Genomic DNA, 21,631 nt, shown 5'->3' with positions numbered 1-21,631 from the left:
CCTTGCACGAATTGGGGATTTTGTCTGATTTGTTTCCAAATACAGTTCAAAGACAAGCGCACTGCTTCATACGAACCATGGCCACAAGGGAAATGTTTAATGGCGAATATATCTTGCTCAAGGATAAGAATAAATGAGTTCCAGAATGTCTAGCTCAAGCCAAGGGGTTTCGCCAAATGCAGGGGTTCTCAAATCTTGGTATATCTTGCTCAACAGCCTCCCAGGGTTACCCGTCTTGGGGCTCTCTTGCTATGTACCCATCTAGTCTCTCACAGGGATTGTGGAGTTGGCTTTAGTGAAATATTGCCTACATCCTACTTGGTCCATGGTGATTCAAAGGCCACATTTTTCTTCCATTAGGCATATGATCTGGTGTCGCTAGGTGTTTGGGTCTCCAGCTAACCATGGGCCTTCCTAAGCCCTGACCTCAAGTCTCCTGACCTCTCTTCAGGCCTCTTGAGGTTCTCTTGGCAGCTTTAGGCCCTGTCGGTGGTCTAGAAGCTTTGGCAGCATCTCCTCTTGCTGATGGCTCTTTCAGTTGTGTGGCTGCTGTTGCAAGCCACTGTAGCAGGTCTCAGTGAGTCTGTCTTCTCCAAGGGGTGGATTCTCTCAGGCTCCTTTGGGAGAGGTGGAATCATCGCTGGAGGTGGGGATCTACTTTGAGATCTGAGTGCTTGCCTTTCTTTTCTATCTCTCCGTCTGTGAGTCTTTCCTGCCAGACTTGGGAGGGACCTTCCTGGATAGCTCTGTGGTAGGCAGACCTCCTGGCCCACTTTGTGCTCTGTTAACCTAACCTTTTCCTATTGCTGTTGAGGTGTAAAGTCCAATTTGGGATGCTTAACAGCATACTTGGGGAGGGGAGTTAGAGGCCTTGGTTAGTCAATAAAGTGCCCGACTTGCAGGCACGAGGACCTGAGTTCAGATCTCCAGAATCCACTTTAAAACTTTGGGCATGGCAGTCCATGACTGTAAGCCTAGCCTTGGTTGGGGGAGGGAGGTATAAACAGAAGGATCCCCGAATCTGATTGATCAGTTGAATTGATGAGCTTCAGATTCGGTGAGAGACCCTGTCTCAACAGGCAAAGATGGAGAGTGATCAAGGAAAGACCCAATATCAACCCCAGACTCTGCACTCACATGGAACAAGCATGCCGGCCTGAAATGCAACATTTGTCTTTTAGCTAAGACCCACCTATTTTAGTGCCTCATATCAACCCATTTAGGACTTCCTTTTAATTGATAGTTTTAAAGTTAGGATGCTTCTTGAAATAGATATGTTCTAGGTATGCAAGGGGAGTCCTGGTCCTCTTTTCCAACTCTACGTGCTACAGCTGTTGACCAATGGTGGACTTGAACTCTGTCCTGGGCTTCAGAACAGAACAACATCTGCTCTATTCAGTTTCAAGTGCACATGACGCTGCGTTTTGTTTGCTGTAAAAGTAGTGTGATATATGAGTTATCTTATAAACACTTAGCTTGTCAAAATAAAATATTCCTGGGGTCCCATGCTTAAGACATTTGGGTAAATCAAACTATTAATAAGATATTAACATTAAGAACAGGCTTTATTACTAGATCTGTAGATGAAAGAGCTAAGGGAAATAATTCTGAACAAGGTTAATATAATACTCTACGAACGAAAATTATTACATGGCCGTTTAAAAGGCTGCCTGTGAATGAAGTCTTAAGAACTTATGGGAATCTGTCCCATGGAGGTCTTTCTCCATTGACAGAAAGCAAAGACTGAGTCTTGGAGGGCTTTGTAGTAGTTGATAGAGCTATGAGAGAAAGAGGGAAGAAAGAGGAAGGAGTTGGAAAGGGTAGGAGGGAAATAAGAAGGGCTCCACTGGGTGAGGTCATTCAAATAAACGTCACGTGCTGTTACACTGTTCCCCAAGCTGGGGAAAGTCTCCTTCGCGTCTCTCAATGCTGGCGACTGGGTGACACTCCTGGAGGCTCTTCTTAGCTACCACACATCCATCTGGAACTCCCAGATTGTTTGCCATAGTGTTTCTTCTCCCTGGAACAGTGTGTTAGTGGGAAAAGCACATCTTCCTTCATAATTTCTGCACCGGCAGGTACTCTTAGATAGGATTTGTTTTGGCACACACACAAAATAATGTCTCCTTTCTTTTTGGGTATGGCTCACAGTAACCTTGGTAGTTCTGTGATTGTTTCTTGAGTTTCCAAGGGAGTAAAGAGAAAATTTTCTAGCATGGGTCATGGGCGGTATTGAAGATTTGTTCAGAGTGATGTCACACTCGTCAGTGGGACTATCCATTGTGGCATGGACAGGGAAAGACAAGAAGGGGAATAGAGACAGGAGCACAAAATACCAGGTCTTCCCTGACCCACTGTGGTCTTGTTGTTGAGATGTCAGGCGATGTGGTTGGGTTAATTCCTCCTATGGTTTGGGAAGTAGGGCTCACAGTAATGAACAACAGCAACACAAAAATAAGACCTCATGGGGGAAGTGCTACTGATCTGTTCTTCAAAAGAAAGATGAATGAAACTTAAGAGGATCTGTGGTATACCATCTCCCAGGGCCCCCACCTATGCTAAAACACCCTTTCTAGAGTCTGAAGAAGCCATTCTCAGTGGACAGTAACCAGTGTGACTCTTCCTAGGCTCTGGCAATACAGTGGCTCTCTTGCTAGGCTGCATGCAGCCATGCATTGATGTGATTGTTCCTAAAAGCTTTAGAAGCTGTATTTGCATAGATGTAATTGTTCTTAGGAGCTGTGCACCCCTCAGGAGGTCTGTTCTAGTATCGGTCCTAGACTTTGATTGACAACCTAGACTTCAGGATATCTCTTTCTCGTCTGCACACTGTCATGCCCAGGGACCCTCTTAGTCAGGCCTGAGAAACACCTTGTTCCATTTTTCAAAACTCTGAAGAGCTCTTGGCTAAGTTTGCTCCTACCCACTTCAAAGGCATCCAGGCCAGGTGAGAAGCCTAACATTAACCCTTAAGTGTTCGTGAACACAAAGGGAGAGGAAAAGATGGCGGAAGAACCGTAAGTGGTCAGAAGAAAGAACTGAGAGGGAGAAAAAGAAAACATTACAAAAAAACAAAACATTGGGATTGAGAAACATTGAAACCAGGCACAGGGCCTTTAAATGGACAGAATTAAGCAGTCCAACCATCCAGTCAACCAGTGTGGAATATGCTTTCAGGTTTTATTTAATATTATGCTAATACAACAATGAATGAAAAGACCCAAGCTCTAACCTCATGTTGTGGTCTAGTAGGGAAAGGAGTTAGGTAGCTAGGTCACGTGAAGTGGTGACATGTGCTGGCAAGCATTCATAGGGACTTCGGTAATACAGTCTGTGTCTGTGCGCAAGCACGTTCATGCTCATACATATGTGTAACTTTTAACAACAGCAGACATTTAATATTTTGGTATGTGTGTTTGGCAACAAGTGAGGGGGATTTCTTCAGCAGTAGTGATTTGGACATTAACAATGTAGGAGGAACAAGAAAGACATATTGCTCTTGTTAAGACAGGAAGTGATTCAAGTTTGGCTAAAACTTTTTTAACAATGAAAAACCGGGGAATAAGAGAACCACTTTGGCCCAGCCATAACTAAATGTCTAAGTTTGCATAAAGAATGTTGTGAAATCTCTTGTTACAGGCTGACCTTTGCTTCTTAATCTTGTATTAATCTTGAAGAGAATTCAGGTTTCAGTTCCTATTGGCTTTCATCTTCATATTATGGCCCAAGCTCATGGCCCTTATCTCACAGAGGTGGAGTTATTCTCACCTATCAGATTCGATTAGTTCAGATGTGAGTGTTTATGGACAAATGCCCTGCTTTTTGAAATGTGGTTTGGGTTGATGTCTGGCAAATGAGGAATTTATCGGTTGTGGTGACTGGCTTCTAGCCTTCCAGCTAGCAGCACTGGCCACTTCTTTCCCCCACCAGAAAACTCCCTGTTTCAAAAAGACATCACACTCTGAGTTCATGCCCAAGAAAGTCCCAGCAATAGTGACTTATTTGCATAGACATTATTCAGGAAAACTCAGGGGCACTAAGACCCTGCAGTCTTCTCAGTAAGTCTCTAGTATAAGTGGGCAGATAAAATTGTTTCTATTTTCTAAAGTCAAAAAGCCTGAGTCAGTACAACTTGTGCAAGGCCTCTAAAAGCACTGTAAGGAAGATCAAGAGCATCTCTGCTACCTGGTGTACACCTGACAATGTCACCTCTTTCATGAGTTAACTTTCTTCGTCCTTACAGCAATCCAGGAAGGCTGCGAATCTTGCCACCACGCTTGCCCATTTCTTAGTGATGGAGATGCGTTCTGAGAAGAATGTCCTTAGAAAGTTTTTGTCATCGGTGAACAACATAGACTTAAGCAACTGAGATGGCTATCATGCCGCTAGGTCCTACGATTTCATGGAACTATCTTTGTACGCATGGTCTGCTAGGAACGGAAATGCCATGAAGTACCACACGATTGCTACATGACTTTATCGCCTATCTCGGAGATACAAGAGACATTAAGTGACTTGATTCCTGCCCACAGCTAGTCCTAGTAGAACTGGGATGTGAGTGGGGTACCATCTGAGGCTGTTGGGTTCCATTGTCTATGCCAGTAACCACCATGCCATGCTTCCTCTGGATCTAGAAAGCAATCCCCCATACCCTCGAATCTTAAGGCTTTTCTCCTGTGCAGTGATCAACAGTGGGCCAGTAAAATGCAGCAGTGTGGATGGTAGGCATCAACTTTAGACAGTGAGTTGAAACCTCATTCCCTGAGTCTATTCACCGGGTAATCCTTGGACAAGTTCCTGCTCCCATTTGGGACATTGGCTCATTGGCTGCTGTTGTTAAAGTCCTGGTCGTAGTGCTGCTGTCTTATGACAGTGCCTCCCTTGTGGTTAAACACACGTGCTTGGTTCTTATACATCCTCTTCCTACATATGCAATTGATTACTGGGCATGGACCAGATGGATGCGTAAGAAAGCTGTTCCGGTTTGGACACGAACGTTTCCCCATAGGCACATGAGTCTGGAGATCATCTGATGGTGATGATGTATTAGAAGGTTGGGGGAACCTTTGAGACTGAAGCCTATCTTCCAAGAGAGAGTCACCTATCCTCAGTGTAGGCCTTGAGGATGGCATCTGCTTCTGGTTGGGTCATGAGTGTTCTGCCTCCTACTCAGCACCATATTAGAAGTCCCCTTCTGCCACCATAAAAAGTCACATCAGCCACCTTGCCTTCCCCACCATGGTGGACTATTTCCTCTGAAACTGTGATCGCAAATAAATCTGCGCCCCCTCCACGCACACAAGTGCTTCTGTGAGGTGTTTGGTCCCAGCAGTGAGGAAAGTAACGCGCACAAAAGGCGTGTCAAGTAAAGTGCAGATGACGGAGTGACTCTGTGTGCCTTTCAGAGGGAATTGAGCAGGGGACTTTTTCTACCCAATGATAGCAAAACCTCAGTGAAATGGTGACACCATGTCCCTATGGGAGAGGCTTGTTAAGGATGGTGTTCTTCAAGATATTATTCCAAAGCCACAGGAACAAGTGGGGCAGTTGGTTCCCAGGGAGATTCCCTCCGCATTTCTTTGTTCTTTGTCCTTTTCCTCAGAAATTCCTTCCAGATCTCCCCAGTGACCTCTTTTCAGAGACGTTTGCAAATTTTTTTCTGAGGCACTTTACACTCTTAAAATTATTGGCAATGCTAAAAGCCTTCTGTCTGCATGATTAATTCTACTTATGTTAACTGTATCAAACACTAAAACTATGCATTTTTAAAAGTAAATTTTGTGGACCATTAAAAACATCAATAAACCAACTGCCCGTTAATGTAAGTAATGTGGTATCTCCTACAAAATAATTGTGAATTTAAAACAAAGCGAAAATAAGAATAGTAGCATTGCTTTACAATATATATCTTGTTCTGGAAAATTCTTGTATGCTTAGCTTAATACAAGAGAGCAAAAAATTTAAAAATATGCACCTGTATTTTATCTTTATATGCCATATAGCTTGTGGGAAGTTCTACTGAATGCCATGAGAGAGTGTGTATATGTAAAAAGTCTTCTTTGTACTGCTAAGAAAGTACTTGTGATCTTCAGGACCCTCTGAGTGGCTCTTGGAACCTTGTGAGAATCACTAAAATAGAATATAATTTTTCTTTGCTAATGTAAAATTGATTTTAGTCAATATCTGATAATTGTAAATACTAAAGGGTAAGAATGCAACGTGTCTCTCACCTCAGGCCTTCATCATTTCTTCTGGAAATGTTCACAGTTCTCTTGGCTAGCTCTTTTGGATTGTACAATTAGTTATCATCGACCATAGTTACTTCCACATGCTAGAGATTATTAGAACCCATTCTTCTTACCTGTTTTCTTATACTTATTAAACAACATTTCTACACCGCTCTCCTCCCCACCCTTCTCTACACATTCTGCTCTCTACTAATAGGAAATCAAGTATTCCTATCTACGCAAGATCCTACGCGTTTGTCTTTCTGTTCTTGCTGTTTTCACTTTACTGTGCCCTCTAGTTCCATCCACGCAAGATGCAGTAATGGCAAGACTTCCTTCTTTTTAGGGCTGAATAGGATCTCATTGTGTATAAACATGCACACTCATTGTGTTCATTTTCTTTATCTGTTCATCTGTTGCAGGATACATGGATTGATTTCCTATCATGTTCTGACATTTGGTGATTTAGCCATTATCTCAGAATCCCCTCTCAGCTTCTTCCTTTGTCATCAGCTTCCAAATGGCAATTGTTAATGACTCGTCTTTCAAAATTCTTGGATTTGTCAGATCAAAAGAGTAGAGTCTGTTCCCGTCTTTTCTCTCCTTCTTCTTCTGACTCTTTCCTTACAGTATTTCTTTCTTTTCGATCTTGGCTGGCAATCTTGGGAGACTTTCCTCCCTGGCCTGGCCCTCGCAACTTGTCTCTCTGCCTCTTGGATTCAAAAGTAGTCAGGATGTTTGTTTGTCTGTGGCATGCACAGTTAACTTCTTTCCTCAAAACTCTTGGTCTTGGCCAGAATCAATCAATTCTGCATTATGATTTATATTTTATGAAGAGTTCAAGTTCCCTTTTCAAATATTTTGCCAGGGGTGAAGAATCCAGTCAGTTTCACTGATGAACTTAGAAGTTGTTGGCATGTCTCTACTTCCAGTCAGGATTGAGTAAGAGAGCCTGGAGCAACTTTCTTACCAGAAACAACCAAATCACAAGAGAGAGCACGTGAAGCCAGGGTTCTAAGATAGATGTCAGTGGTGAAGGTCCAGCATCCTAGGAGTCAAGAAACAACTGAGTGAGCCGTTGACCGTTTCTGCTTACCAACATGAGTCATAGTACAGGGAAAGAAACTTAGTCAGAGCTCAGCAAACTTCTGAATTGATGAGAGGGACCTTAGGAGGCTGCGGTGGAACAGATGCAGAGAATAGGCATCTTAGAGACTATCAGGGTCCTGTGTAGAAACTCAGCAGAGTACTGACCCATACCCTCATGAGAAAGCTATCCCATCCAGGAAAAGAACATTTGATAAAACAGTACACAAGACCGGGAACAAGCATCACTGCTGCAAGATGACAATAAAATGTCTGGATTCAAAGGCATTTTATAGAGGACTCAGAAGCAGCACGCAATGGGGAAACTGTCTTAGACCAAATGTTGCTCGCTATGTTCCCACCTAATTTCTGAAAAGCAAGACCCCAAAGAAACAATATTCAAGCAATCAACTGTATCCTGAAGACAAAAGAATTCAAAGTCCAAAACATTCACAGTGTTGGGCATCCACCTAAAAATGTCCAGATATGCAAACTAGAGGGGAAAATCAATAAGAGACAGTCAAAGATCAATACAAATGTTATAGTTAGAGTGCATGAGCATTAAAGTTAACTATAACTGTATCACATGTTCTCTAAGAGATAAGCAGAGTAATCCAAGGTATGAAATGTATTTATACCGACCCATCCCACACAGAAAACTACAGTCCCAAACAGTTCTACCGGGCCCTTAAAGAAGACACAACATCAATTCTATTTGAACTCTTATAGAGAACTGAAGAGGAGTCAATAATTTCCAATTTGTAAAGTCTTCCCAATTCTCCAAGGCTATTTCCTGTACATCAAAACTAGAGAATGTGATACAGAAATGCTTATGGAATATGATACAGAAACACTATTGGTCAGTATTTCTCATGAATGAAGACATACAATTTTTTTAAGACATACAAATTCTAAACAGAATACTAGTAAGCAAATCCAGCACTCTTTAAAAAGATAAATACATAATTGATTAAATTATCTTCAAAAACAAGACTGGCTCAGTCCTGGAAAACTGATGTATGTAATCCACCACAGAAACAAAACTGAATAATGGATGCCATAGAACAGGTTAACAAAAATACAACTTGTATTCCTGATGTGGAAAGTCCTTCTGTATATGTGTTGCTTTTATTGGATAATGAATAAAGCTGTCTCAGCCAAAGGCTTACCAGAGTACAACCAGGAGGTAAATACGAACAGAGATATACAGAAAGAGTAGGTGGAGCCAAAGAGAGACACCATGTAGCTGCTGAAGGAGACAGATGCCACAGCCTTGCGGTGATACACAGATTAATAGAAATTGGTTAGTTTAAGATATATGTGCTATCTAGGAATATGCCTAAGCTATTGGCCAAACAGTGTTGTAATTAATATAGTTTCTGTGTGATTATTTGGTCTGAGCAGTCGGGAAACAAAAGAGGAGTCCCTGTCTACATATCCCTGATTAAAAAATGCCGTGCAAATTAGAAGAGAGGCTCCCTCAGCCTAATAAAAATGTATGTAGAGAAGACCTACCACTAGCATCAGACTCAATGGAGACTTTCTCCTAAGACCAGCGAGACAAGAATGCTTGCTTCCTTACTTCTGTTCTGTATTGTATTTAGGGTTTAGCTGGGGCATAATGAAAAATTAAAGTAAGTGAAATATAGAGATGTCTTGGAAAGAAAACTATCTATAGACAACAGAGGTCTCTAGATAGGCATCCACTCACACAAAAATTAATGTAACTAATCCAGTTAGTTTTGAGGGTTACAATATACAAAAATCACCATGCATCAGCAGTGGAACATGCAGGAAGTAATATGTAAAATAATATCTCCCACAAGAATGTCAGCAATATGAAAAGTTAAATATAAATCTGACAAAATGTGTAAGTTCTATATGTAAGGTGGTAGCAATGGCAGACAGGCCTGTGCCCCTAAGCGCACAGGGTACCTGACAGTGTCCTTGTTGGCATCGTCTGCCCTATCACACCTGGTTTAGATCCTCTCTAGGAGTCTGTTTCAAGGTCATCCACAAATCACTGTCTTTTGTTGGGCCTTTCAGGTACCAGTCTTACAACTTCCATAGGCAGGGAAGAAAGTAAAACATGATACACTCATACACTCCTTTTCCCTCTTTTTTTCTTTTCCTCTTTCCTTCCCCATCCTTCCTCTTCATTCCCTCTTCTCCTTTCCTCTCCTTTCTCCTTCATTTCCTTTCTCTCTTTTTTCCTTCCCTTCCCCTTCTGTTCTCCCTCTCCTCTTCTTCCTCTCCTTTCCCTCTGACACCCTTTCCTTCTCTCCTTCCCTTCCTTCCATTTGGCTTTGCTGTGCAGTTCAAGAAGGCTGCTGTGCAGCTTACTATGTAGCCTCGGACTCCCGATCTTCCTGCCTCTGACTGCACAGGGGTACAGAGGGTACCCTGTGGTACAGAGATTCGCCACCACTCCACGCCACCTTCTCTAACACTAGTTAAACAACTTTATTTGATGGCCCTCAGAAGTCATTTCCACTTCCTTCCTTCTATTGGCTGATTAACTCACTAAAGTCAATCCAGATTCAAGGGAAGGTAAGTAAATATCACATTTACATATTCAGTGGGGAGCAATTCAATAGGGCTCCTCAAGGCTAAAGAGTTGTCTTTAACTGACTGCAGTGATCAAATTAAAGAAAGACCACTTAGAGAAATTACATTTTAGTTGTGTTTAGACAATATCAGCAAAATGAAAGACTCCAACATGGAAGTGTGGGCTTGACAGACGCCTATAGAGAAAAGGAACATAGACATAACTTAAAGACTGTTTATAGGAACAAAGCTGGTGAGGCCATTTAGGCTCCAACTTTCACAGAAAGTTAGGAGTCCAAGGAGAGAATCAGTCAGTGCTGCGTCTATCTGGCAAACGCAAGGGCTAAGTTCAACCCTCAGAACCCAAGTGAGAAATGCCATGCGTGGGGTACTGGCACACTTGTAATATCCATGCTGGGGAGTCAGAGACAGAAAAGCAGAGCTTGAGAAATGACACTCAAGGTTGCCCTCTGACCCTAACATGCATGCACACACTTGTACAGAAACCATCCCTCCCCATATTTGCACACATGGACATATACACCTTCATTCAGTATAAACACATAAAAAGTAAATAAAAGGGGACTTAAGGGCGGGGGGGGGGGGGGAGCACGCTCTTGTTGTCTGGCATGTGACTGAGTCCAACGGCTTCAATAGGTGTTTCCTAGGCAACAGGGAGAATCATGGGAAACAGCCTACTGGGCCACAAAATTTCGGTTATTGGTGCTGTGAGTTTCTCAGGTTTGAGCAATCATGGAACAGACACATGTTGAGAGAAGCGGGGGTGGGGGAGGAGAGGGTAAAGAAGAAAAGGGCAGGGAGAGGAGGGTGACAGGAAGCTGGGAGGAGAGCGCCCTCCGTCTATCTGGTTCTGCTAGGGGCATCAGTACGTGGCCGTGGACGAGTGCGGCTCTGTTGATATATGACACCCGCCAGGCCCCAAAGCTCTTTCAGTTTTTTGCCTTCATTGAGCAAGATCCAACTGCAGCGAAGCTTTCCTCTACTTGTGAAGGAAGTTAAAAAGAAACGGCTCATTGCCCCGATGTCTGCCATGCGGTCGCATCGGCTTTCATCCAGTTTGCCTGCGGCTTTCTGCTTGGTAAAGGGCTGAAAGAAAGAAATCACAGTGCGTTGACTAGAAAGACAATCTCAGGAGTCCGTGAGAAACTGCTTAGAGAAGCAGGGGTGGGGGGCACTGAACTGCTTCAGACTGAGCTGTTTCAGGGCTGAGGCACGGGTTCAGAAGTGCCTGTTTGGATGTTGGTCGATGGAAAATGTGTGACAGGAGCAGGAAGACTGTGCTGTTCAAGGACATCTGGGACAGCGGTTTCGGGTCTGTGTTGTGGTTCTGTGAGAGGTTCCTGGAAGTTCCACAAGCAGCAAAAAATAGGTGTAGCAAGTTAAGCGCCACAGAGGCCCTGCCTGTCAAAACACCATGGCCTATAAACGCATGTGCATTTCTCTATATGTTTCTTATGAATTCTCGTTCTTTATGGTGATTGAAAAAAAAAATTACTGCTTCAGAGCTGTTTCGCGTTTACTGATTCAAGACCCAGAGTCCTTGCCAGTAACAACACACTCTTCACAATTCGTCCCCTCATGGTGTTCTAACTGGAAGTCATTGGGGGTAGTGAAGGAGATTAAGGGTTGCTTGATCTCCAGGGAGGGTTTCTGACCCACAAGTCAGCCTGTGTTTTCTACAAACTGTAGCCAAGCCCATGATTATCCTTCCAGCCTCATTTTCTATAGCTTTTCAAAAAAACAACATCAACAGGTTTTTGGCTCTTCAGGCCTGGCCTCTTAGGAAGGTCTGGAGACTCGTGGATGCTTTACTGAACACCGGGGTATAATAGAATGCACTCTTTTACTCAGGCCATGTTGGACGCCAGACTTTGTTATGACGCTTGATGAACCCTAGGGCTGTCAGCAGTGTGCGAAAGCAGAGCTAGTGGTGTATCTCATGCTGACACACGTGAGCACACTCAAGGACTGAGAGGGGTGACGCAAAATCGGCTGTCAGTGTTTACACAGATCTCTGCTGAAGGGTTGAGTAAAGTGGCCACACTTCAACTGTCTGGAGAAAGGGAGTCAAAGGAGGTCAAAGGTCCGAGGGAGAGTATCCAACACATCTGAGGGAGGAGGTGACACCAAGGTCTTGAGTAAAACCTTTGAGACTATAAGGTGGAGAGTGGAGCTGTGTAAACCTGTCACTTGGAGTGTGCATTTGAGAGCCCCGCCTGCATGGAGAGGCCTGTGTGTCTCCAGGACATGTAGGGCACAGGTAGGGGGAACGGGTCGCTACGCAAAAAGGAGAAATTTCTGTGGTACAGGCCCTGCTACTCGGGAGGTTGAGGAGGGTGTCTCTTGAGTCCACTCAGGATTTCAAGGTCACCCTAGATAACACAGTGAGACTGTCCCAAGTGCGAATGAAGTTTGAATTTCATCTCTACATTAGCACACAAATCAATTTTACTACTTGTAAATTGCTTTAAGATCTTTCAGTCTATTAAGGCATAAACATTAAGGCAAGTTTATGCTTACCAACATAAAGCTTTTATATTGCTGGCTTATATATTTGTTTTGTGTGTGACAGTCAGGATAAAACCCAGGGTCTGGCACGTGCTAGGCCAGTGCTCTACCACCAAGTGACATCCCCAGTCTACCGTTTCGAGTTAGACACACCTATTTTTTAGCATCCATTAAACTACCACTTATGATTGGACTACCACGTGACCCTCCTGAACTGCTCCTGGATCCGGCCCTTGAAGAGTCTAAGTCAGCATGCAGATACTGACATGAATACCCATCATTGATGCTGCGCTATTCACCACAACCAAATCATGATTCGGCCTGGGACCTTTTTGATAGATAAATGGATAAAGAAAGTGCATATACAGAAAATTAAGTATTATTCAGATACAAAGAATTAAATGCAGTCAGGTTGAAATCAGACATTTTTTAGGGAAAATGCATGGAATTGCTGATAATCGTGTTAAGCAATCTGAACTAGACTAAACAAGATAAACATCATGTTTCCTCTCATAAATGAGATATGAAAAAGAAATAAAGGACATGCCCATAGAAGGGAGACTATGAGATGCTGGGGGTAGACATGATCAAACTGTTATGTATGTGTCAATTGTCACGTTTAACCTATAATTACTGTGCGTTGTTAAAATGTAGTTAAAAAAATAAAGAAATGGGGGTGGAGACTACCACGGGACACATCTGTTGAAACAGCCTTGAGGTGAAAAACTCGGTTTGTCTGCGTCATGATGGGGGCTGCGCAATGGAGTCAGTCACCTGGAAGTTGTAAAAAATACTGACACCGGTAGCCTTCAGTCATTGCGCCATGCCATTTCTGACCACGGGAGGGGCCAAATCTGGTTACAGTTGTGAATGTGACCAAGGCTGTCAGAACCACCTCTGTGGAATACTGACCCAAGGGACAGTCACTGACTTTCCACAGTACCATGTCACTGGCAGACCGGAGCCCGCTTCTCTCAGAAAAGGGAACAGGTCAAACCTCCGGAAACAGATAAAGGAGAAACTCCGAGGCCACAGGGAGCATCTATGATAAACTGTTACTGCTTTGTTTCTTTACGGTGTCTCCAGTTTCAGAACTGCCCCTTGGTGACTTCAACCTTGAGTTTCAAAAGCTGCTTAAAGGAGTACGGCAGGGAATCCAGGGCCTGTCCAGCCCGGAAGACCGGCAGGAAATGGCCCTGTGCTCTAGAAGCAGAAATCAATCAATCATTGTTTATTTGCTGTTGCATTGCAGGGTGGCCCATTATGACCAGGAAAGAAGCAATCAGTCGTACGACCTTGGCTATTTTTGATTTTTTTTTTCTTCTGGGCGTGATTTTTCCTTTGCCTAATTTAGTACTAGAATTAACAGGGTTATGGTAAGACAAGTCAAAGTGTTGTTCAGTTTGGTGTATAGCGGTAATGCAGCAAGGTATAAAGTCTTTGCAGTACCACGGCTATGCCGGCGCTCACTCAATCTCTATCCCTCCACAAAATCCCACTGCACGTCTCTATAACCAAAGAGGAAATCGAGGTATCACAAACTTAGTGACTTGGCCAAATTCTCAAAGCCAGATGGAGGCACCCAGCGCCAGGCTCCAGAATTTGTGCTGGGCACAGAACTGTTTGTCTCGGGATCTCCCGCTCAGATTCTATTTAGGTGGTCCAAGCTGGTTGCTACGTAGAGGTCAGTTCCAGCTAATTTTGTTAAGAACACCGAGGCTGCTCAGAGGAGCCAAGTGGTTTGGGAACCGGAGTCGTTCTTCCCCGGACTCGGGGCAGGGACACAAGGGCTCTAGGAAGCCCGGCAGGGATACAAAGACCCTTGATCGCTCGGCAGGGACGCGGAGAACCCGGGGTGGAATGCCCCGGAGTGGAAGTAGGGGAGATGTAGGAGACTCTGGGATGCTTGGCTAGGGTGTTGAGACTTGGTGATGCCTGTCAGGGATATGAATGCCCAACCTCTCCGGCTCCCAGGGCGGGGCATGGGCACCAGGCCAGCTCGTTTGCGCCTGCGGCTTAACAGGGCCGGCCAGCAGTCTCCGCCCGCAGCACGCCCCCGCGGGCCGGGCTAGGGGTGGGAGCCCCGAGCAGCGTGTCGCTCTGGCGGACACAGCTCGTGCCCCTCGCCCGGGAGCAGCCTGGCAGCGCGCGGCTCTGATTAAGAGGGGCGGGAAACCAGCGGGTGCCCGCCTGCCCCCAAGAGTGGCAGGAATGTGACCCATGAGTGCCGGCGCCGGAGCACCCCTCGCGTGGCTCCTAGGGCTCCGGTTGCTCCCTGTCTGGACGGATTTGGCTCGGAGCTGCTAGATTCCCGGCTCACCCCCACTGGGGCACTCGGGGAAGCCCAGGTAGGAGAAAACTGAAGAGTTGGGGAGATGGGGTGAGCAGGCAAATGTCCTTCTTAAGTTACTCGGTCAGCGTTGTCTGTGGATGAAGGATAAAGGAGATGGCAGTTCAGTCTTTTTTTTTGGGGGGGGGGGAGACAGAGACAAAGAGAGAGAAAAGGAGAGAAAAATCACATTCAGGAGTAAAGGTCATTTAAATAATTTAAATTGCCAAACTTCAGGTTTGTTCCAGGTACACTAGTCTCCCTGTGTAAATTGCTCCCAGGCATTGAGATCTGGCCAAGGGTAACTAACTTATAATTAACTAACAAACCCTCTTAGAGGTGTGTGTGTGAAGTTGGGAGCGGAGCCCCCAGCCCCTGGCATCCAACCCGCCCAGCCTCCCTGGCCTGGGAGTTGCTTCGGTCTGGACTCCAAATCCCAGCATGCCAGCTCCTGACCCCTCCCTGGGGGAGTCAGGACCACTCCCACAGGGTATTTAAGTGTGCGGCCAGAGACGGGAACGCATGGTTTGGTTTTCGGGTCTGCGTGGGCCCCCTGCTGTCCTGTCTCCTCCCCACCATGCGCTCTGCCACCCGACAGCGTCATTCTTAATAAAACGATGGACATTTTGATTTGGTTTGATTTGACCTAATTGGATTCCTTGCGCCAATGGAGCTGCCCTTTTCTTATTATTTTTACTTAACATAGTGGGCTTAGAAAAGAGGTCTTAATTAGACAAGAGGTGAATTCCATAATCCACGTGGTGGGATGAATCCTCTCTCCAGACAGGTTGATCATGGGGAATGTAGATCACTGTTTACAAACATGCCCAGTGCCTGACAGTTTATAGGGCCCCATCCCCTTACTGCCCTTTATCCTCCCAGCAGTCCTGTGGGTGAGCCGCCAGGATCACATCGTTTTATAGCAGAAACTTAGGTGGAGGCTGTTTTGTTTAAGGACTGGTACCCTTGGGTCTTCAAACCCCTGCGTCTAAAGTTCTGGGGCAGGAGGGGAGTGAGAGAGGCTGCCCAGGAAGACAGGGGGGGACTCCTCTTTCTACCAAGGTTAGCTCTTTGCACTGTTTGGGATGTTCACCAGATGGGCATATCCTGTAATTTTTGGCCCTGTAAAACAGAATCTAATCAGCTGGGCTACTCAAGCCACTATAAAGAGGAGCCGTAGTCCATCTGTCATTGGAACGGGTGCCTGAGTCACTCTGGCTTGGTGCCAGTCTTCCTGGGAGGTGGGTACACCAGATGGAACCCCATGGCTGTGAGCTAGAGGAATCAGCCTGGTGCTGGGGACAAGTGCTACCTCTCCTCCCTCTTTCCACGCAGCTGCTGCTATCTCTCTCTTCTTTGATTCCTTCTAGTTTCTTGTTCTTATACACATTGTATTCTATTTAATATTATACATCCACATCCTCAACTAACTCCCAAGCTAGGTGGAAACATGATGTCCACTGAGATGGGTGAAGGTACCTGGAATCTGGCTTACTTTTAGTCTGAGCTGTCTACCATCCTGGTGCACATAAGTACTCGCCCGTAGGCTCACTGTTGGGTGGCCAGCGCGCAGTTCAGTAAAGGACATTTGCTCTAAATTCTCGCCCAGCCTTGGCAAGAAAGGAGCAGACTTCCCATTTCTCATAGGCTTTGCTGATATAATATATCTCAGTGATATAATAAGGCATGAAAGTACTCCTGATGCTCTGGTAAATCCTCTGTCCTGGGTGAGACACTGCTTAATATTACTTTTACTCATTCATCAAACAAATAATTATTGGAGGGTACTAATATGCCAGGCACTGGGGGAAGTACCAGGGAAAGTAAAGTAAGATAAATGGCCATCACTGTCTCTTCACATACATGGTCTCTCTTGGCAAGTTAGAAAATACTGGAAGGCTCCTTTTTTTCCCCTGCTAAGACAGTAGTTTAAAATTCGCCACTTTGCAAAGAGTATGGGCCTGATTAGCCTGTAGGACAGTGAGCATCACCGATAGAGAGGGTACAGAGACAGTGGTCCCGTACATACAGCCCAGTGATCCTCCAAGGAATAGCAAGGGTGCTAAGATATACTCGTGGGCCAGCTATGCAAGAGAACCAGGGTAGATGGTAAAACCTGCCGATGGGAGGTGCGATCAGGGAGTGTCTGTTCACCTACACGGAGATTCTGTAGAGGGAACACCTTGTTAAGGAGCTGGGCAAAGCCAGACCATTGCAGTGAGACAGCCATGGCCTAGGGTCTGGCAGAGGGAAGAGCACAGGCCGTCAGTGTCTTGCTCTGTATGATGGATCTGTAGTGAACCTGCCACTTCAAAGGAGAGAAGTTGTCGGGAGCCCTGACTCATGGGCCATGACCTGCCCCACAATGCTACCCATGTGTCATTAAAAGCCGGCCTTTGGTTTGCGTTCTCCTCTCCGTGCGGTTGTGAAGTGGTTAGTGCTGGAGCAGAAGGATCTGCAGTGTTAGCAACTTCACTCTCCTCTGCTTGCCTGCTGGGGCCTCCGGAAGTGCCAGATTCCTAGCCACACCTAGTACATGAGAGTGGGCAGAGGGGCCCTGCCAGAGAGAGTTGTTGCCAAGTGTTGAAAGCACCTGAGGATCTTCCAAGTCCCTGGTCACTCACTACCTTTGGATTCTATGCTGTCTCCTCCTTTGTGCGTGTCCATTGAGACATTTTTCTATCTCATCCATCTGGGAAAGGATTTAGCAGATATCATTAATTAAAAGAGAACGAGAGGGCGTCAGGCATGGAGCCCACGATGGCTAGAAATGTCTAAAATGACCCGGGAAGCCGCAGCTGTTAGCGTCTTCAAGATAAATGTGTAATATTTGCGGGGAATGAAAGGATTCTTGGTGTAAAGTTGGGTTGAAATGTTCATCTGGTTCTCACTAAAGGGATAGGAAGGCAAGCTTAAAGCCTCTCGAAGTTACCCATTCCACACGTGCGGGTTGGCAACTCCAGTGCAGCTTGGCGCTGAGCTGACAGGAAGGGTCTAGAGAGCCCAGCTCCGCTCATCCGGCCTCCTCCTGGTCACCTGAAAGTCCAGCCGTGACTCCTAGCGGGAGAGAAGGGAAACGTGTCCTGCTGTTACGCACTTCAGTGCCCAATTACTTTTAAAATGTCTCTTTGCAGTGCAAGATGATATCATAAAATTTAGCTGACAACAGTTTTCCAAACAGTGATATAAATGTCTAAATGGAAAGAAGAATTAAAAGCAGTTTGTAGTAAACTTAAACATTTCAGTATGCCGATGCTTGGGGTGTAGTTGGTAGTTTTTCGTCTCTTGGCTCTTTGGGGGCCCGCCCCTCAGCTCCTAAATAAATGCACATGGAGATTTAGTATCACTTATAAACGCCTGGCCTTAGCTTGGCTTATTCCTAGCCAGCTTTTCTTAAATTATCCTGTCTACCTTTTGTCTCTGGGCTTTTATCTTTATCCTATTTACCTTTCTTTACTTCTTACTCTGCAGCTTGCTGTGCAGCTAGGTGAGTGGCCCCTGGAGTCCTCCTCCTCCTCTCGCTCCTGTATCTCCTCTCTCAGATTCCTCCTCCTACTTATTCTCTCTGCCTACCAGCCCTGCCTGTCCTTTCTCCTGCCTCACTATTGGCCCTTCAGCTCTTTATTAGACCGATCGGGTATTTTATACAGGCAAAGCAACACAGTTTTGTTAAGCTTTTGTTGTTAAGTTTATGTTAAGCGAATGCAACATAAAAGAACGCAACATATCTTTGCATCATTAAGCAAATATTCCACAGCATAAACATATGTAACACATCTTAAAATAATATCCCACAACATTGGGGTAAAACTATGCAGCACTTTGTATAAGTTGACCACAGAATAAATAGCGTGGGGGCAAACTCAAGTCTTTAGAGGAACAGGTGAGCTGGTGGCCACATGAACCCTTTTAGCAGGTTCTCAACTCTTAGTCAAGGCCTCGGTGTAGTCAGAGGCGAGTCCTCTCAGCTGTTACAGCAGTCATTAACATTCCCAAGCCTTTCTGTATGTATGGAAATTGTGCCAACTCCGCATTTTCTATAAATGTGGGGTGCAGTCAGGGTTAAGCCGAAACCACCAAGTACATTGTCTGTTGCTGTATCTGGGGGGCACCTGGTGGTCATGAAGGTCCAGGGTCAAGTCTTCATGAACTGTCGCCTTGCACTGTTCCAGATTCTAGTATTTGATAGTCATCCAAGGTGTCCCCTGCCACATCCTGCGTGTCTCCAGGGACTTGACCTGACCGGATGAGGTGACGGAGAAAGGACAGACACATACAGAGAGAAAAGCTGGGCATGGGTGGACTGAGCTCTCTGATAATGGAGAAGCCCCATTGCCTTGGAAGTGCAGAGTGTTTATTATATATATATATAGTTGAACCAAGAGGTGGAGTTATTGTATACAGATAGACATGGAACAGAGTTTATTGTATATGGATAAACAAGGAAGTGGGGTTATTATCTATAACTGAGCAAGGAAGCAGGTTCCACTGGTCTTGGTAGGATCGGTCTCTGAAGGGGAGCAGTCTTCAGGCTGTAAACACCCAGAGGGGAGAAGGCTATGATGGACATTTTCACACTGTCAACATTCACTCTTGGGCCCAGGAGGGAAGGCCTTGCTTTCCTGTGGATCTCAGACATGGGCATCCTTGGCATAGCTGTGCCAATGTCAACCACACCCATTCACTCAGGACTTCACTGGCTCCCCGTGTTTCCTTCAGTATAGCTTCTGGAATGCTCTCCATTCTCAGAATGCTGAGAACCGCTGCCTTCTCTGTCTGACTGGGTCATGTTGTCGTGTGACTAAGGCACCTGTGAGGGTGTGGAGCCTGGCATGGCCCATGTACGAGCAGAAAAACTGTAGGAGTCGATGGTACAGAAGCTGACCATCTAGGATGCATTGAGCATAAACTGTCAGGATCACGTGTAAAGGTGGCAAAGGACGTCAGAATAATGGGCGTCATGTACCTGAGGGTGACGGCTGAGGAGCACAAAGGACTTTGGGGGTTGATGAAAGTGGGAAATAAAGGATGTGTTCCTAGTATCTATAGTTGTTCCAGCTTGTGGAATTGAGCACCTAAGGCATTCGGGTTAGCTCACTATAACAGTATATAAGAGAAAACAATGACAATTCTGAGGGAGAATGCTGCACCTTTGGGCTGTCCATAGATCCTCAACTAAGAGCCAGAGTTAGTCCCCCCCCCCCCCCCATTGGCCTAGTCTTGAGTGGTTTTTCTTGTGGCCGTATCCATGTCTCTGCCTCACTTTCCCCTTTTGTCCTTAAACCCATGTGCCTTAGTTGAAATGGGCCATCTGGTGGCTTTGAGCTCTGCACAGCTGAGTATTGACGTTTCTTCCCAGCACATGAAACCTGTTTGGCCATTTTTACCTTATCTTCATCTTTAAGCATTTCTCCTCTGTGATTAGAAAGATGTTCTTCTGTGATGAGAAAGATATTCTTCTGCGATTAGAAAGATTTTGCTTCTGTGATTAGAAAGACATTCCCTCCCCCTCTTTGTGTGGGTAAAGAAGCCAAATCCATTTACTGTGATTGAAAACTGCAGTCTTGATGTTCTTTGGGGCTTCTAAGAAGTGAATCTCTTTGGCCGCTTCTCGTGTGGAAGGCTTGTTTGTAGTTTTGTCAAGTTAATTTCTCCAGTGGTTCCAGTGGCTCCCACGGTTAGAGTGTCTGTCTGTGACCCCTTGTTACTAATCTCTGAAGAGTGGAACCATCGAGAGCACACCACGGAGGTCCCCAGGTGCCTCTGAGATCACCCCCACCCTCTCCTTTCTCAGCCTGAGTCTGGGCACTCCTACATAGATGGACTTTTGAGAAGTTAGTGGGAGGTGCTCTATCTTGTCCTGAGCCTGTGGGCCTCAGTGCTTCCATTATCTCATGAGTGGGAAAGTCCGAGATGATAAGGGAATATTTAAGATAGCGCTGCTTAGACTTTCAACACAAAGACTGAACTGGAGAAAGCAAAATTGAATGCCCAATCTAGCCTTACCTTATGGGATGGTTCTCTGACGCCTCCTGATTTTTCCTTGGGAGATCTTGGAGGCCTCTTTCCTTTCCACTCAGTGCACACCTACCTCTGCTTCAGTATAAAACTGACACCCACACACCCCCCAACCTAGATCTCCTTGGGTAAAATAACGACCCCAGTAGGATAGACTCGGGTCCTTTGCATGGCTGTAGAGTTTCTTGGAAAGGTCCCCATTCTGGTTTCAGAATCAAGGACTCCTGTGAGTATAGAATTGGAGTTTCTGTGGTTGTATAGTTTGTGGCTTTGTGTATTCCTTTTAGCCGTCTTCACCACACTGACCCTTTAGGTCTGGAGGTCAGCAGCTATTGAGAATCTGGTTGAATACTTATAACAAAATGTCATCCTGTGGACATAGTTCAATACTAAAACCCACTGTTCACCAGGTTTTTAGTAGATACAGAGGCATTGACACTTCATAAACTGGGAAGCATGCTTAAACTCTTGCTTTTCCTCAATTATGACCAAGTTAAGGGGAGCTGAGTTGTCTAGGCATGTCTCTGTATATTAAATCTGCAGATACAGTCCCATGCCAGCTGTAAGAGGTTACAAATGTGTTACTACAGCTGTTGCTCTATGAGGCATTGCTGGGAATGGCAGGCATGTAGGGGGGAAGGCAGAAATGGGGAGCGTGTGTGTGTGTGTGTGTGTGTGTGTGTGTGTGTGCTATGGTTTGAGTGTGGTCATCGGAGCTCACAGGTGAGAAATATAATCACGAGTGCAACCGTGTGAGGCAAGGCTCATTAGGAAACAATTAGTTCTCGAAGGCCCTGTGCTCATGAATGGATTGGTGCCAGTGCCGGGGAGGTGAGTTCATTATGGCAGGAGTGGGGTTGTCATAAAAGTGAGTGTAACCCTCCCTTGCTTGCTC

At 45.4% G+C, this 21,631-nt stretch overlaps 1 protein-coding gene across 6 annotated transcripts in view; it reads left to right on the top strand.

Moving 5' to 3' along the window:
* Positions 1-21,631, top strand: part of Il1r1 (interleukin 1 receptor type 1) — a 62,841-nt gene that overhangs the window by 18,024 nt on the left and 23,186 nt on the right. For 2 of the 6 annotated variants that reach the window (XM_050134738.1, XM_050134734.1), the window contains exon 1: positions 14,451-14,737. The exons of the other annotated variants lie outside the window; for them this stretch is intronic. The gene's annotated coding sequence lies outside the window, so the exon portion shown is untranslated. Of the gene's footprint in view, positions 1-14,450; positions 14,738-21,631 lie in introns of those variants that run through there. 6 annotated transcript variants of the gene reach the window in all.

Source organism: Alexandromys fortis, unplaced genomic scaffold, assembly GCF_014885135.2.
Source record: "Alexandromys fortis isolate MF-2015 unplaced genomic scaffold, M_Fortis_MF-2015_v1.1 scaffold_20, whole genome shotgun sequence".
NCBI classification, from domain to species: domain Eukaryota; kingdom Metazoa; phylum Chordata; class Mammalia; order Rodentia; family Cricetidae; genus Alexandromys; species Alexandromys fortis.
This window is presented reverse-complemented; position numbering and strand designations above follow the sequence as displayed.